The following is a 17,111-nucleotide window of genomic DNA, read 5'->3' as shown; positions in this document are numbered from 1 at the left end:
TTATACCCTAACAGCCATATACAGTAAGTCAGCCAGTAAAAACAGACTGAATACAAACCGCACGGGATGGAAAACTGGCACATTGTATTCAGAGGCACATGTAAAGCAAGGCTGTACTTTTTGAAGGACATCCTGTACTGTGTTTGAGTGTCCTGTACTGTGTGCTTAAACTTGAAAGCATTATACTGTGATGTAGTCACAATTGCAATGGACCCACTTCATGATACTCAGCTGTTCGGATGCAAGTAATGCAAAGGTTATGTGGGCGGATTATAGTTACTTATTTTACCACCCAACCCTACCCAAAACTTGATTTGTCACAGTCAAGTCTATCTACCAAAATCATCAAGTGGACTTCACAGGTGTCAGTACAGCCACGAGGACATGTAAATATACAGCAGTGAAATCTTTCATTATTGGTTTGTTGTATGACAGCAGATGATGTGCCTGATCTCCAGTGCTGTGACACCGCAGGCCGTCACTGACAACAACAACTACAACGCAGACAGCTTCTTCAGCACAACCAACAGCTTCTTTAAGCACAGACAATTTCACACATGAAAGATTTACGCCCAAGCAATGGGAAATCCATCCATCTGAAGCCTTTGAGCTGTAAAGGAGTAAAAAGAAAAACACAGAGCCTGTCAGCCTCTGAGGTACGGACGCATGTCTGGGAATACAGATGGTAGCAGCCTCAGAGGGTTGGATAGTGAAATGAATGAGAATACAAGTTCAGCAAGCCTCCCAGGAAAGAATAAATACAAATCCTACAGCCTGCAGAGATACTGATGTAGAGGAGAAATAAGCTTCAAACACACACACACACTAAACTCTTTGGCACTGTTGCTAAAGACTATCAAGCTACAAAGAACCACTGAAACACAAAGTTTAGTGGTCAGTACAAATGAAACAGATTCAGGGTTTTATTTAAAATTCTTGCTCCCTGAGTTACACGGTGGTTTTATGTCATTTTAATATCTTGGAGGTCTGACACACTTTCTGTAACAAAGTAAGAATAGAGCAAAAAACAGCAGTGGTCCTTAACAGCACAGAACAAGTTATGTGTGTTTGCATTTTCCTGTAAAAAGACTTCATGCAAACACTTTCTCTCAGGAAACAAAGCACTGGTCAAACACCTTGACAATTCCCTTTTGAAGCTGCTGCTTTTCTGCAGCATTGATGTGCATAGATGCTGGCAATATATCCATCCATCCATTTTGTTCTTCCTAGAAAGCTGGCCAAGCAGGATATTCCATTTGTTGCTCTCCCCAGCAACGGTTTCCAGCTCCTCTTGGGGGATCCCAAGGCATTCCCTCGGATATGCAATCCCTCCAGCGAGTTTGGGGTCTAGCCTGGAGTCTTCTCTCAACTGGAAAAGCACAGGAAAAACTCCAAAGGGAAGCGCCCTGAAGGCATCCTAATCAGATGCCCAAACCACCTCAGCTGGCTCCTTCCAATACGAAGAGGCAGCGGCTCCACTCTGAGCTCCTTCTGGATGTCTGAGCTGCATGTTTTCTCCAGATTTCAGTCCCTTGTATCTGCAGTCTCATTTCCAGTCATTACAGGTGCAGGTGAAAACTGCACATGAACAAAACAATCCATGCTTTCAAAAAGTTACACTATGAGTAAAACAACTTTTATTGGCATTCGGGTGACACTGATTTTCTGACTCCCATTGGCTTAAAGGTCTGCTCATCCTCCTCATGTCTGCCATATAAAACAGGCATGCACACACACCCACAGAAAGACAAACACACTCCCTTCTGTGTTGCTTACTGCTCACAGCCAAACTCAAAGCTCAGAGCTCTCCAGGTGAAGCAGAGTTCAGAGATACCATCTGTTACACTGTGGCTGCACAACAGAGGGGTGCTGGTACATCAGCACACTGTCCCAGCCCTGCTGCCAGAATAAAAATGTTGGCTTTGTACAATTCAGAAAACCACGGGTGCAATGAATTTGTACATTTCCTGTGCATCATATGAACATTTCATATTACGCTCATAGTCTAGTACATGAGAGACGACACTTGGATAGGGATGTGGGGGACATTTAACATCAATGTTTGTGTCAAAAAATGTCTCGTTGAAGTTTAAATACAACAAATTTAGAACAGCATTACATTCATAAGGGAAATGTGATCACTACCTGTAATATGTTCAGAGTCTGTTTATTCAGCTCAGTGAAACACGGCATTTATGTGCTGCAGTACAGTCATGGGGAGGTGGATGGTGGTCATACAGAATGCAGGACTCAGCAGAGATCACCACTCGAGTCCAGGCAACTAAGGTACTTTGGTTAAGGGGACTTGCTCTTGCAAATTAGATGACAGAGCTGAGAAAAGCGGTGTGCTGGCCAAAAGTATGCAGACACCTGAACATTATGGCCAACTGTGATCATTATCCAAACCATGAGCATTAAATCTGCAGCTACAATAGTTTCCATTCATCTAGAAAGGCATTTCACAAAACCTGACTGCTTGAAATTGCTTCCATTTAGCCACAAGAGCATTGTTAGCGAAGCTGGAAACTGGTGCTTGGCAATCACGTTGGGCTCACAGTCTATGACTCATCTCAAAGGTGTTGGATGGAGCTGACCTCAAGACTCTCTGCAGGCCAGTCAAGTTCTTTCATGGCAAACTGTGAAAAACATGGCTTGGTCAATCTGGCGGTAGCGTTAAGATGTCCTTTGAAAAGACTGCCCTGTCCACATAATTTTGCCCATATGGTGTAAGCTCAGTCAGATTTTACAACCAAGCAATTTTCAAAAATGTTCAAACCTAAATTTTCTACATCTAAATTGAACATTTTTAACTCCATGATTGACAGGAAATACAAGCTTCCTGCAGAAATCAATTGTTTCCTGTGGTTTTCACAATTACTGCTGCTGAAGTACAGCTCATGAAATGTCTCACCAACAGTGGCTCATAGCTGTATGAATTGTGTCCAATGACTTTCAAAATTGCTCAATCACAGAGTGATTTTGTCGCAATTACAAGTTAAAAATACATTATTAAAAGGAAATGTTTGTTTGATAATTTGGGCCACAGCATGAGAAGTCTGGCGGATTCCTGGAAAAAGGTGCCTCCACTTAGTCCTCACTGCAATGCAGGAGACTGCGAATGACGCAAAGTTTTGGCAGCCGGTAGTTAAGCAGAGAAGAAAAAGATTTCTATGTGAACAAAGTGACAAAAGTAACTGAAGGACAAATGCACAAGTGAAAGAAAAGTCCAGCTTTATAAACAATTCATACCCTAACAGCCGTACACAGTAAGTCAGGCAGTAAGAACAGACTGAATACAAACCTCACGTGACAACAGGCACATTGTATTCAGAGGCATGATCGGCATCCCCACAGCTCCAACAGAAATGCTGATTCATATGTTCCTGAATCACAACAGAAACATCACCAAAAACTGTTTGCACTGTTAACCTATGCTGCATTTTGCACAGGAAGGAACCAGTGGAAAACCACATGAGAGCTATAAACTGCGGAGAACTACAGGAGAACAGACTCTGTAAGACTGAGGCTGTGCTGATTAATGTTATCACAAACTACATTCAGACACTGTGTGAAGCCACACAAATTTAACGCTGCTGTCACTCTGGACGAATGGCATAAACCCTCTGCAATGAAATAAACATGCTCATGTGTAAATTAGCTTCATAGTTTGCTCAGGACTGATCCAGTAGGACATGTAGGTTGCATGTTTAACACAACAGTCCTACTTTAATGGGGATGTAGGCTGCAGTGTGAGCTCTAACAACACAAACTCAACTCGGCTGTACCATTGTGAGGTTTAAACTGTCCCGTTCAAATTTGTTTTCAGGACTTTTCATACTTATTGCCACAAAACTTTTGTGCGGAAGGTAATCAATTGTAATAAGTTATATTAATCTGAATTGAAATACACTATATAGACAAAAGTATTGGGACATACCCAAGTCTTTAACATTGCATTCGCCCATTCATGCAGTAGAGCATTTGTGAGGTCAGGCACTGATGTTGGACCAAAAGGCCTGGCTTGTATTCTCCGTTCCAGTTCATCCCAAAGGTGTTGGATGGGGTTTAGGTCAGGGCTCTGTATGGTCCAGTCAAGTTCTTCCACACCAAACTCATCCAACCATGTCTTTATGGAGCTTTGCTTTGTGCACTGGGACACAGTCGTGCTGGAATAGAAAAGGGCCTTCAACAAACTGTTGCCACAAGGTTGGAAGCACAGCATTGTCCAAAATGTCTTGGCATGCTGAAGCTTTAAGATTTACCTTGACTGGAAGTCAGGGGCTGAGCCCAAACTCTGAAGAAAGCCAGATAAATAGGCGTGTCTGGATACTTTTGTCAATACAGTGTATTTACATGATGTATTATATTTTAACAGGGTAACCAGTCATTTGGAACCCATGACATTTTAAAATTAATTTACCCAACACTGGCCCACTATGAAGAGTTGACTGCCTTTAACACATGTGTGAAACATTGACTCATACTGTGGGGCCAAGCTTTTTGCCTCTTATGTTCAGTACTGTTTTTTTCCTTTTCCCTGAGACATTTTGTGAGGCCAGCAGAGCCGTTGTTGTTGTTGTTGTTGTTGTTGTTGTTATACATTGTGCTGTCAAACAGGTTGGGAGCATCAGGAACATGGAAACTAAGGAACAGTTTTTCCACCAACCAAATTTAGCTGTGGAGGATTTCTTGATATGTAAATAAGACCCAGCACATGAATGTTTCATTCAGGCTTGGCTGAGGTAGAGTGTGCAAAGGGAGGGCCAACAGAGAATGAAATATACATCATAGCTGAATGTGTATGTGTGTGTGTCTCTGTAAGCTGCATCTGTGTGGGTGGGTATTGTAAGTTAACGAGTATGTTTCTGTGTACCGTCTAACAAGTGTGGCCCCACACTGAGGTTACAACCAGTGCAGTCAAACTACAGAGGTGGAGAGTTCTTGAAATCATGCAGATGAGAAGCTGCTGCAGCTCAGAACTGGCTGATAAAAGTGTGGATGGAGTCAGTGAGAGTTCATTTATATTGCATAAATAATAAACGCAAATTAAAATGAAAAAAAAACGAACAGCCATGAACTTTGCACTGACAAACAGTCCGCACGGGTAATAAGACACGGGCCCATGCATACAGTTCAGACAGAATGAACAAGATGTATTTTCCTAATAACAGCACTTTTCAAAAACTAGTTACAAAGCTTTCCAAGAAGAAAAGAAAGAAAGAAGGATCAAATCAATAAGAAATAAAAGTAGACCTGATAAATTAATGTCAAGCAAAGTAGGACTACTATTACTTAAACACTAACTGTTTAACTGAAAGGTCCCTTGTGGAGGTCCTACAGAAAATTATCATCTGAACTGAAGGCTCATTGTTTAGCTGAGGACATCTGCACTGGCTGTAAAGGACTGAGGTCAGACAGACATTGGTCCACCATTTTGATGCAGACTGAACATCTATTGGATGGATCGCCATGATATAAACGTTGATATGCTACACATGAAAGGTAGAAACTTAACATTTGTCTTCTGTGACACTGAGGAAACTCATCAGTCTTGAATGAGTGCACAAAGTCGTCACGGTTAAGTTCCTTTAAGCCCAGTGTAAAGAAGGCTTTTAGGGTAAATAGCATTGAAGAAAAATGCTTTTATTTGACTTTTCCTGCTGTGTGATTTTGCTCCCATGATGAGATTATTATGTTCTCCTCCAGAACATCATGTTCGTGAAGGACACAAACAAGGGTCTTGCTGTGCTGAGTTTTCTGCCTTCAGGCGTGCAACAGCAGCTTCCAATCTGCACCACATGAAACCTTTCTGCAGCTAACAACCTCTGCAATGTGCTTTACTTTACTGTGAGTGCACATATCCTGTCCCCACACACACACACACACACACCGTCACTCAGCAGCAGTATGTCCTGAACTGAGGACCATTATGTTGTTCAGCGCCACAGAGCTCGTCACACCAGTCAGAGTCACTGTGGTGTGGATGCGTCCATCCGTTCTGTTTTGTGAGTTTTAAATCCAGATCAGAGGTTGTATTTCTAAAACCTAGATGCTAAAGAGCTAAAAGCAGCTCCTAACTGTCAGAATGATAAGAAACTGCTAAAAATAAGGAGCACATCAGTCCGCACAATAAGTCCAAAACTTTTGGTTAAAGAGTAACTCAGTGCTTAAAACAGGTCTGAGAGAAGTTAGATCCATCCATCCATCCGTCTCTCACAGATTTCATCCTGTCTCTGAGCTTATGAGTTCTCTTTGTTCCGTACTAAAGGATGCTTTCTAAAAATGAATTTATCAATCACATCCCTCACAAACAGAAACCAGAGGCGAACACCTTGAGAAAATAATGATCGACTAAAAACGTGCAGGATCAATATTCTCAGATCAAGTTTGTGTTTCACGATACTGCAGATAATCTGATGCAGAAACTTTACTTTGTGGGTTAAGTTTAAATGTTCTCCCTGTTTGTGAGGGTTTTCCTCAAGTGGACCAGTTTTCTCCCACACTCAAAGACTTGCAGAAAAGTGAAAGACAGAGACATTTACCAGGCACGTCATCAAGGAGGTGGTACCTTGAATTTGTGAGGAAAATGACCCTTGGATTTATCCTCAAAACCTAATGCCTTGAGCATAGCGTCTTTTTTAGATAGGGAGTCGATGAACCTTAACTGGAAATGGGATTCTGTGAAGATGATAATTTTACTACCTTGCATGATGATAGATCATACCCTCTCCCACCAGGTAACTGAGGATCAAGTAGCTGTCAAATCATTTAGCATTGTGCGCTATGAACCTAGCGTCACTGTGTCTTTTGAGACAAACTTTTGAACACAGTCTAAAGCGTAAGCGTATCACTCTTCACCAGTAAGCGATTTTGTGCACACCAGATAGGGTATGTGCACACCTCCTGGTTAACGAATGTTTCAAAACCGTACAAGAACATACTGTTAGCGTGATCATTTATGGATTTCAGATGCCTGATGTAACATAGGAGTTTATGTCGGAGTTGGGAGGACACTCTGCCCGGCAGATTCTATCCATTTTATCTATTAGACACGCACTTATGTTACTCGCGACGTGAGACGAGATGTTTACTGTTGCCCCAACTGTTTGTGCATCTGCTGGCAGATACTGAGATTCAAATGAGAAAAAGGTCTGGGCTGTTTGTGTTTCAAGTAACACGCACGTGTATGGCAACTCCTGTGGCAGTCTGCACAGAATGCAGTGTCGGAATAATGAGTAGCGTAGTCAGGGTGGAGGCAGGGTTGAGGCGGAGTTGAGGGTTTAGCACAACATGACATGAAAGCAGTAGGTTTTATCTCGGTATGCCTGTTGAAACAGATGAGTGCGGCTGTGACAGCTTTTCTGGAGCTGTATGACAAACTGCTGTGTGGCATGTTTTTACTGTATGATTTGTCAAACTCATGAATGCATCACTGGAACTGGACTTTGAGTGTAGTTCTCTTTTCAGCCTGAACAGGGTCTGAGATCATCCTTTTACAAGTCACAAAACTTCTGGATTTCCAATGAATGTGAGCCCTGTCCTCAGCGTCCATTCATATTTCACCTCATGTATCAGTCATTTAGACTAAATAACCTCTGTTGCACTGAAGACTCTTCATCCATCATAGTCACAAAAACATATTAGCTTATGTTTTTGACTTGTACCTCAGTATGAATTATTCAGTGAGCTATTCATTATCCTGACTGGACCTGCAGTTAGGAGACAAGTCCTGTCTAAGTCTCAACCTCTGCTCCTTCCTCTGGGATAGGAAAGCTCTTAGAATAATTGAATTGTGGTTTTAGAGACTTGGTGTTCGCTCTCCATCGCTCTGTACTGAGCATTAAAAGAACTGCACTTGTGACTGATTCAGCCACAGGTTGTCTTAACCTGCTGCCAAAACCGGATCAGGACCACACAGGACAGACGTGAAGCTGTTGTCATTCAGTCCATACCCGTTTACAGGTTTGAAGATTACACAGTTTGTTGATGTTGCAGCTCCAGGTTTAGATCTGTTTCATATTGTCATATTTTGGTGTTTTGAACAGTTTGCAGATAGTTCTATTCATGTGTTCTCCTTGATTAACTTGACTCTCTCCCTGGGTTCATGGCTGTTCCTGAGTAAATCCTTATTTACCTGGACCTCATAATCACAATGCAGGTGCTGTCACTTTAAGCTGATTTAAGCTCAATAGATCACAGGTGTGTAAAGGTACAAACAGGAATCCTGGAACCTGTTTGAGTATTGTTTATACTCAGCATCTTTGAATAGAAGCTCAACAGAAGCACAATGTTTTTTGTAATAAATGAGGCCAATATTTATAAGCAAAAAAGACATGAAGTATTAAGCTGCTAAAACAATTTCTCCATTCTGTCACACCACACCTGTCTCTCCTTCTGGCAACAACAACCTCAACAAACTATAAGAATCATATCCCATGACTCAATGTGGTTCACTGCCACAAAAATCTGGACTGCACTTACAGCACCAAGAATACTTAGACTCAGACAGATGGATGCATATTTCATGCTGCTATTTGAGGTTATTCAGCGATAAAAGGTGGCCACAGCAATATGATGGGACACAAATAAAATGAAACTGACTGACTGAAAATGAAAATCTTTGCAACTCGGATTGAATTTGCACTGACAAAGGACCAGACCAATTCATGAAATGAGGATTGATTCTGATTGTCCTGTAGCTCATATTGTCTGTCAGCATCTCATGTTCCTGCTTCACAGGCATCAGGCTGAAGAGGTTTTTATACTTCTCACTGTGACAATCATCTTCAAGGATCACAAACACAGCATCTCCCTCCAATTCAAAGACACTTTTAATGTTTTAACATCACCTTCATCTGTTTACTTCCATTTTACACGTTTGTGTTGTAATTTACTTGTGCCATTATTTCACAATGCAAAGTTTAAGTTGCGGCCTATTCATTTCTCTCTTTTTTCCAGAAGGATTTTCAACATTCAGGCTTGAAGTTGCTGCTTTGAGTTATGGGTCATATTTCTACAGTGTCTAAATGTCAGTGGACAATATTTCCTGACATTTATGTGGCTTTTTAACGACACAGAATATACAGACAGAATATATTCACTGCGGGGGAAAGGAATCAGCGGGTCATTAGTAGTGTACATTTCTAGAACTACTGCCTCGTGGGTATGTGCCTTCACATACCAATCAAGTTGCAGTTAACATCCACGTCTCTCCAAACTGCTGACATAATACAAACATGGCCGACACATCTCCATTTCCTCCGACTGTACAAAAATAAAGCCAAAGTCTCTTCATCATCTGAAGTTCAGTATCATCCAAACAAATGAGCATGTGCTGAACTACAAAGTTTCCGATATGGATGTTATGGAAAGAAGCTGCCTATTGTTTTTTTCTGGATATTAATTTTCTGGATATTAACTTCAGTTTATCCCATTTGTGTGAAATGTTGCCAAAGTTAGCACATGGATTCTTGAGTTTTGGCTAAAAATGTGTTCGAGGTCCCAAAGACTTTGACCACCAGATTCTAATCAGTTCATCTAGGTGTTCCTGAGATATCAGGTTCATGAGAATAAGATGAACGGACAACCAGAAAACAAAACATGAAAATCTGAGGAGGTCAAGTGCTGAGTGATGTTGGTGTACAAGCAAATTAACTTGACCTCAGTTAAATTTAGTGAGACAAAACACATTTAGTCGACACCCTTCATCAATGTGACTAAACATATCATTCTTAATATTAGTGTCAAATTTACTCCAGTGTGGCAGATTTGTTTTTATAGCGAGACACATTTGCTCAGCACCAGTAAGCAAAGCTGCTAATTTCACCCCCCAAACAAAATATTCCCCTGCTCTCATGAAGTCCATCATAAACCTCTCTGGGCCACCCTGTGATGATCTGAAGCTGCTTGTTTGTTTCCAAATGTCATTAATAGAGGGCAGCTGATGCAGGCTGGCCTGGGGGGATTTTAAAAAGGCTCCACTTCCCCTCCTCCCATCTCTGCCTCTCTTTCACCCTCTGGGATTCAGATCACCCAAACCAGCGCTGGCACTGAGTACACCAACCAGCTCACAGGGTGAATAGTTACTGAGGCAGCGATAGGGAATATTGTAACTCTGCACAGGGCTTTGCAGCCGCACTGTGAAATTTTAGAGCTAAGCAGTGTGACGTTTAAAACTGGGATGGGGTAAAGAGGAGGAGGAGAGGAGCTTGGGGACAGATAAAGGAAGACGGCAGGAGGCAGAAGACGGAGGGAGTGTGTAAAAATACAGTGAGTACTGAAAGGGATTCCAAACAAACCAGAGTTGGTTTATTTAGTGCAACTGCTGGAGTGTGAAATGCAAAACCAATTCGTATGCATGCAGAGTATTGTTAAACAAAAAAGGAGGTGGTTGAGGAAGCGTATGATTCCTGCAAGATCTCCTAGCCTCTCCTTCACCTACTCCCAAACACACCCACCGTCCTCACAAATAATAATTTTTTTCTTATTGCTCAGCAGTCATATCAGCGAGCACCAGCAGTAAACCTCCACATGTACGGAGACTATATATTCAAAATACACTGGACAAAAGTATTGGGACCCGACCATGACACCACATTCTAGATACATAGGAGATTAACAGTTCAGCTTCCACTCTTCTGGGAAGGCTTTCCACAAGAGCTGTTACTGTGACCATTTTTGCCCACTCGCACACTACACCTGAATTCAGTAATACAAAGATGTGTCCTACTTTTGTCTGTAGTGTATAAATCATTACAAGTTACCAACGACATGAGAAACACATGTGGAGGAAGATCAATCGAGGACTTAAAGTTAAACTGGTTATGATTCAAGACAGAGCTGTGGTCTTTCAGGTAATCCTTAAAGTCAGTCTGATTCCATTATGTTAATGCAGAGAACAGACTGCCCTCCGGTTTGTCTGACAGGAGGCTCCAGGGGCACAGCACCACAGACACTCAGGGTTTCAGATGTCCCAGTCTCTCCACACCTTCTGATGTGAAGGTGCTGTGTCCAACAATTTACTTTCTGAATGCAGAGGGCAAGAAAAGCAAGGCAGCACACACTTTCCATATGTACACCTAAATGCAACACCGTAAGTGAGAGCTGCATCTCGACCCTCTCAGTGACTAGATGCATCTCTCCACACCTTAGAGTGTAGCCAACAAAAGCAACCTTGTGGCTTGTGGATGCAGTCACACAGCTCAGTTCTCAGGAACACTCAACCCTTAAATAATCTGTTCACCCAAAAATGAAAAGTCATTATCAACTCACCCCCTGTGCTAATGGCTGATGCACAGAGACATGCCCGAGGACAGAGGAGAATACTCAAACAGCACTCAAACGGCATGTTTTGATATATGGCTCATGTATGTAGTCTGTTCCTCGCACCCATGTGTATTCACACATTACCGGTACTTGTTTGTATTTTTCAGCAGTCTGATCTTGTTGCCTTCAGTTTTTCCGGAACAAACACCATTCCTTCAATAGCCTCCGTTGTTCCTGTGTTTGTCGTGTTGGAGACAGTATGAACCATGTTCATATATGGAACAGTTTCAGATCCAGACAGGTGGCATTCAGTCTCTACACGAGAGTTTTGGCACCTCAATATGTTTAATGTAGAAACTTAAACATTAAAAGATTGAGGATGAGGATTTTCAAAATAAAAACCGTGAAAGTTGGAAACAAAAGCCATCTTGGGGACATTGGCTGGAATGAGTAAGAAGAGTCAGACACAACAGAAGACTAACATTTTGTACTTGTTCTAGCCAACATCACGCCGAAGCCCAAACCTTCAAAGGGAGCTGCAGTGACTCAAAAACTGCTGCAGACAAATGAAGCAGACAAATCTCCGGGTGTGAGGGTGGGCTGTGGAATATTTAATAATGTAGTGATCTACCTTGTAGTCTGTTCACCAGCAGCTCAAACATGTTCAGGAACTACTTGTTAATCATTCAGAAATTATGGGATCATCCCACAGGATCAGCGGTTAGGGTGTTGGACCCGTAACCGGTGGATCGCTGGTTCGATTCCCCGTACCGGTGTCCATGGCTGCGGTACCCTTGAGCAAGGTACCTAGCCCCCACTGCTCCCCGGGCGCTGCACGCGGTCGCCCACTGCCCCGGGTTTGCTGTGTGTGTGTGCACGTCACTTGGGTGGGTTAAATGCAGAGAACAAATTTTGTTGGAGTGAGTTCCCTCCAATGACAAAATATGTCACTTTCACTTTCACTTATTCCTCAGCCACTAATATTTTTGTGTATATCGAACTGTAAAGTGTCACAGACCTCCTTCAGAAAATGAATCACAAGAATTATTATAGAATCAAATTAGTAGTAGTTCCACCTAAAAATAAAAATTCCTCTTGTTATTAGAAGTCTGTGTTGAAGGTGGAAAAAACAGACATATTCAATATTCACACACACACACACACACACTCTGCCTTTTTGTTAAAAGACAAGGACACAGTGTCAGACACATCAGTTCATTCCCCTACATTCTCATCCCTGCAGAAATGTGGTCTGTAAATAAAAAGTTTAGAACTCTACTTCGGAGTTCGCAGTTTGGATGATCAAATCCCTTTTGTTTATTCATTTTCCAAATATAATTTCCTACTAAAAGAGGCATATATCCATGAAATATGCATGATCCCTCCAAAAGTAGGAAGAGGCAGAGAAAAGAAAACACAAAGAGTGTGTGGTAGAGCAACACAGGCAGTACACCCTTCTGATTTTGTTGCTAACCTTGGAAATGGAAAAACACGAGTGGAGTAAATGATCTAATTTTACCCAAGACAACTTTCTCCTTTTCTGGTGCTTTCTTCAAGTATTCCTCCTTCCTTTCCATTATATTCTCATAAATATAAGGGTTTGTTTTTCCTTTACTGTTAAAAGATAACTTCTACTGGGGGTTTCAAATATCAAAAGCAAGAATCATCCTATTTTGGTCAGTTCAGTTTCAGTTTTGCTGATCAGTTTTCCTGAACTTTTTACCCCTCAAACTTCAACGGCCAATGAAACACTGAGATACACTGGTTCAAAGGGAAAAAACAATTTATTGATTCAAATTCCTAATAATCTGAAATGAAGTCTTGAAAGGAAAAGGATCAATCATTTTTTTAAAAAACATTCCTCCTGTTCACCCAATAGGTTCACACTGAAGCAACAAGAAAGTCATTGAGAGAGGTTAACTCTGATCAGCTGATGAACTGCTGAAAATCCTGTTCACCCATTGAGCTGATTTTGAAGTCTAAACCCTGAACAGCGTTGGAGTGCCATACATTGAAGATGTTGTACATATGACAGAAGCTTCAGTGACAGAAGCAGTGGATCAAAGAGTTCTAGAGAAGTTAAGCCCCTGCTTCAAGCTTTCACCTCCAGTCAGTGTCTGAAATGGGTAAGCTCTTCAGTTGTCCATATAGGAAAATTACAAAGCTTACAAAGCTTCTCCAAATCCAATGTCAGTAAAGGTGAAGGGAGAGGGAGGTTCGAGCTCTGGACAACAATCTAACAAGCACTTTGTTTGAAACACAAATGGTACCCACATCTTCAAATTGCTCTCAGCCAGTTAAAGTAAATCTCCGGGAGCAGAATGAATTTTGTGAACACAACATCCACCTGAGTGGTAAAAGTGAAGGGAGATGGATGCGTTTCTGACAGCCAGGCGTTAACTGCGTCACATCAGTCTTCACTGGGCACCGCCGATTCACAATCTGTCATGCACTGATGGAATAAAATGGTTGAGGATAGTGTGTGAGATAGGCAGGCCTGAGAGGGAGATAATTACCCTCTATGGATTCCCTTCAGACTCCTCAGAGAGACAGAGGAAAGAAAAAAATTGAAAGATAAAAGAATTAAAAATGAGGAAAGAGGAATCACTGAGACAGGCAGAGAGAGAGAGACATCAGTGCTAAGTGCCGAGGTGGTAAGTTTCATTGCCCGTTATTAAAAGAGCCACATATTATCCAGGTCAGGGCAGCAGAGAGCCCTACACAGCCAGGCTGGGAGTCGTCTGGGCCCTTTTAAATTTAAATGGGCTGCTCACAGATGGCAGGAGACGAAGAGAAAGAGGAATCAAAAGGCAATGAGGGTTAGGGCATACGAGAGCTGGATAACTAATGTCAGGACACAAGGGAGAAGAGTGATGGCCGAGGTCGGGAGAGGGAGGAAAACTGACAGCCGCTGATGCCGTTTGAGAGATGGAGGGAAAACTTGGATGCCTGACGTAAATGCAAATGTCGTCTTGTGACACAAAATAAACCAGTTTTTGGTGCCGGACAAAGAGGTCGTCATCCAAGGGTCTGAACCCAACGTAGTTGCCATGGGGTGACTAAGAGAAACTACACAGGATCAATACAAACCACATTATATATAGACATAAGTATTGGGGATGGGATGGTTTCTCAGGGGTTGGGCTCGGCCCTTGACTTCCAGTCAAGGGAAATCTTAATGCTTTAGCATACCAAGACATTTCGGACAATGCTGTGCTTCCAACTTTGTGGCAACAGTTTGTTGAAGGCCCTTTTCTATTCCAGTATGACTGTGCCCCAGCGCACAAAGCAAAGCTCCATAAAGACAAGGTTGGATAGGTTTGGTTTGGAAGAACTTGACTGGCCCGCACAGAGACCTGACCTCAACCCCATCCAACACCTTTGGGATGAACTGAAATGGAGATTGTGAGCCAGGCCTTTTGGTCCAACATAAGTGCCTGATCTTGCAAACGCTCTACCGCATGAATGGGCAAAACAAATCCCACAGAATCACTCCAAAATCTTGTGGAAAACCTTCCCAGAATAGCGGAAGCCATTAGATCTGTCAAGTGTCAAAGTGTCAAAGTGTACTTTATTGTCAAAGATCTATGTAACAGGGGTTAGCACAGAAAATTGAAATTTCGTTTGACCAGTCTCCAATGTGCAGTAAAAACTAAAAACTAAAACTAAAACTAAACATGTAGGTAAGACAGTGACAATATCTGCAAAGCTGTCTATGTATTTAGAATGCAAACTAAAGTCATTGAAGTCCCTGTTGGTGCAATGGTCAAGTGGGAAATGTCCAAGTACCTTTGTTCATATAGTGTAGCTACCAGCAGTGGTGTGGCTTCTGTTAAGAGGTATTATACAAAGTCCCCAAAAACCATTGCAAACCATTCAGTTATTTGTGACCACAAACAGCAGAAATGTCCTTTAAGCTACAATCGCAAGCTCTTGCAGTTTGAATGCAAAAAACAGAAAAAGAAAAAAAATTTCAATTCCTACAGTTCATGTTGGCCACATGTATTGACCAACACGGTTGCTTGTCCAGGATTCTGGGGTCTGCAGCCATCTGCTCCGGCTGCAGACTGACCTGAACCCAGTGGACGTTTGATGGCAGCACACACAAGTGATGGGCTTTTGGAGACAAAAACAGACTCTAAGCTGGCCAAAATCTGAGGTCTTTAAAAGTTTCTTAATATAGTCAGCGCTTTCCCTAAACTTTAAGACAGACTGGAAAAGCTTTTGCTGCATTTTCTTTGGGTCAGGCAGGAAAAATCAGTACGTTTGCAGAATGAACATAATTGAGCAGCTACATGAAAACAAAGCACCCCAAACAAAAAAAAAAAACACATTAGAGGTCAATAAATAAATGCAGACTGATCTATATTTGTAACCTTAATGTTTCCACACACACAGCATAAATGGTGTTTTTCCATTATGCAGAAATTATCTCCCTTTTCTGTGGAAAACAGCTCCTTTTAAAAGACTAATTTCTGGGATAAACTCTAAAAGATTCAGAAAGCAGATTTCCTAGAATTAAAAAAAAAAAAAGCTGAATAAATGTTTACTGCAGCAGATTAGCTGTGTTTATATATGACCGCAGAGCAGTAATCAGAGCACTGATTTATTCTACTGCTGGAGAGCAAAAAGAGAAACGGGAGGTAAGATGGTAAATTAGAAGATACACTGTGGGGTCTCATTTATCTGAGTCTTAGCATCCCACAGTCGTGGGAAGGTTTTCTGTGGCACTTAGTGTAATATGGCTGGAGGTTCCTCCAACCTTAACCGAATATTCAGTAAGAACTTTTCTTTTTAATTGGAAGCAATCTTCACAACTCAAATTGCAATGTGGTGTTCATGTTTGATAGGAGCCATTTTGTTGACTAGTGCTTGGCATAAAATGGGGAAATTAAAGACTGAGCAAAACCCTTTTTTCAAGAGATCAACTCATGGTGAAACTCTTTCATAACCCACAAAGAACTCAAACTTTACGCAAGGGGCACGCGCACACACACTTGGACACTAAAGAAAATCTGAAATGTTTGCTCTAGGCAAACAGGAGAAATTAGAAATCTCTAAATGAGCCCTGCTTAGGGTCCACTAGCTTGTAAAAGTTAAATAACTGAAACCAAAAACAAAAAGTTTGTTGTGAGAAACAAGAAGCAGAGACTGGACAAGTGAGCAAACCATTGCAAAACCACTGAAAGGGGTTATATCACCTAACAGCACCTGCAGACAATGATGCCTAACGAATTGTTCCGCCCACCAGCAAGCTGCAATCACTTTAAAAGACTGCACTGTGTTAACAAACACACCATTAAAAAGATCAACTCCCAGGATCAGATCACACACCTGAAAGATAACAGCGTTAGACCAGTTACACAGAACTACTACATTTCACTCCACTCCTCAAACCTTTTAGGCCATCTCGCCTTCATTAAGACAGGATACGTTTGTGGTTTACTCAGACACAATACATTATGTCTCTGTCAGCTTTAGAGATGAAAGCATTTATAGCAGTTCAAAACGCTCTTCCGTTCAATGAAATTCATATTATTCTTTTTTAAATTGTGTTATGTGTTTTTTGGAAGCAACAAGTGTGACCTGCTGGACCTGACAAAAGTGGCTTCAGCTGCAGTCCCTTACTCAAAACTGAACAATCAGCAATCTTCATGAATCATTAAATGTTGATAAATCACGCGGAAACAAAATGAACAGCATATATTAATTGACACAATGCTCCATATTTTTGGAAAAATGAAACGAATTTAAGATAAAGAGCCAAGCTTCTCCTCACTAAATATCCTCATCTTGTTACTGGATATCTAAATTAGGAGAACATGAGGTTGTTGCCAGTTAATGGT

The sequence above is a fragment of the Scatophagus argus genome, chromosome 14 (genome assembly GCF_020382885.2).
Source record: "Scatophagus argus isolate fScaArg1 chromosome 14, fScaArg1.pri, whole genome shotgun sequence".
NCBI lineage: Eukaryota > Metazoa > Chordata > Actinopteri > Scatophagidae > Scatophagus > Scatophagus argus.
This window is presented reverse-complemented; position numbering follows the sequence as displayed.